Source organism: Hipposideros armiger, unplaced genomic scaffold (genome assembly GCF_001890085.2).
Source record: "Hipposideros armiger isolate ML-2016 unplaced genomic scaffold, ASM189008v1 scaffold_664, whole genome shotgun sequence".
Taxonomy (NCBI): Eukaryota; Metazoa; Chordata; class Mammalia; order Chiroptera; family Hipposideridae; genus Hipposideros; species Hipposideros armiger.
Window position 1 is genome coordinate 737,145 of NW_017732014.1, and position 1,384 is coordinate 738,528.

Sequence of the window (1,384 nt, forward strand, 5' to 3'; positions counted from 1 at the left end):
TCGATCAATACGACTTTCATCTGCAGTGTCACCAACGCCCTAGGGATTGGCAAGGCAGAACAGACCATCCTGCTCAGAGGTGAGGAGCCCCCTGGGTGGGGAGAACACGGGGACCAAAGGAGGTGGTCACAGCGGGATTCTCTCTGGGGGAGGGGATTGGCATCTGGAGGCACCTGGGTAAGGGAGTCACTCAGCCACAAGAATGGTCTCTGATTCCCATCCTTCCCCTATCCACTCATGAAAGGACCAACAGGGTTTACTCCCTGTTAATCCAACACCTGTACCACTGGAACCGTTGTATAAGCACCTGGGTGCACCCCTCTACAAACCCAGGCTGGATAGTTGTGCGATGCCTCGTCCTCAGGGACTCAGAAAGGCCTTTCCAAGCGTACTAGGCAAAACTCTATCAGTTGCAATTGATAGAAGCACAATTCAAAATAGTTCAAGAAAAAAAGGAGACTCTATTGAAAAGGCACCTTCAGGTATGGTTAGATCCAGGTACTCCAACTGTGTAACCCAAGAACGTTTCTTTACCTCTCGTGTCTCTGCTTTTCTCTATGCTGGCTTTATTCTCGGGCAGACTCTTCCCTCTGGGAGGCATGATGGCCCTCATCTACTTGCTCACATCCCACTAGTTTAATAATCCTAGGGGAAAGAAAGCACTATTTTCAATAGCTCTAGCCAAAGTCCCAGAGCTGGCTCTCATTGGCTCAGCTTAGGTCATAGCCCCCCTATGAACCAATTGTAACAGTCAGAGAGAATGAAATCCTCTGATTGGCCAGACCTAGGTTAAAGTCCCATCCTAGGGGCCAGAGCGGGACAGGTCAAGTCTACCTGAACCATATAGACTGAGGGAAGTAGAGTGGTAGCTTCCTAAAGAAATGACGGGGTAATGTTTGCAGGGCAGGTGAAAACCCCAAAAGCTCTGAACCTAAATCCCTGCTTCTTTCTTCCTTTCCAGAGGGACCTCCCATGAAGCAGTCACCCGGGGCCTTGTCCCCCAAGATCATCATCCTGATTGTGGTTGTTGTAGTCGTGGTTGTTCTGGGCATGGGCGTCCTACTGATTTATAAGTTCAGACACTCTCGTAAGTCCCTTCCCCTTTGGCGCATGCTCCGCTTGTCTGCCATGAATGAACATCACCACAGCCGCCATAATTGAGCACTTAGTATATGCCTGGCTCTGTGCTAAGCCCTCCACATGGTGGCCTCTCAGTAAATCCTCACCCCAATACCATGAGGTTCTCCCATTTTACAGACAAGAATACCAACATCAGGGAGTCCTGGTCATTGGATCATTGATTCATTTTACAAATATTTAGGGAGTCAGGACAGATCCTGTAGGGCCTTGAAGGCCACAATAAGGACTTTGACTTTTAATCCAG

At 49.1% G+C, this 1,384-nt stretch overlaps 1 protein-coding gene and 1 long non-coding RNA gene across 2 annotated transcripts in view; both read left to right on the top strand.

The window, feature by feature from the left end:
• On the top strand, window positions 1–1,092 carry LOC109372768 (uncharacterized). Its single transcript, XR_002122093.1, has 2 exons — window positions 1–79; window positions 962–1,092. It is a non-coding gene; the product is annotated as an uncharacterized LOC109372768 (long non-coding RNA).
• Window positions 1–1,384, top strand: part of PVR (PVR cell adhesion molecule) — a 20,776-nt gene that overhangs the window by 11,105 nt on the left and 8,287 nt on the right. The gene's annotated exons all lie outside the window — the stretch shown is intronic.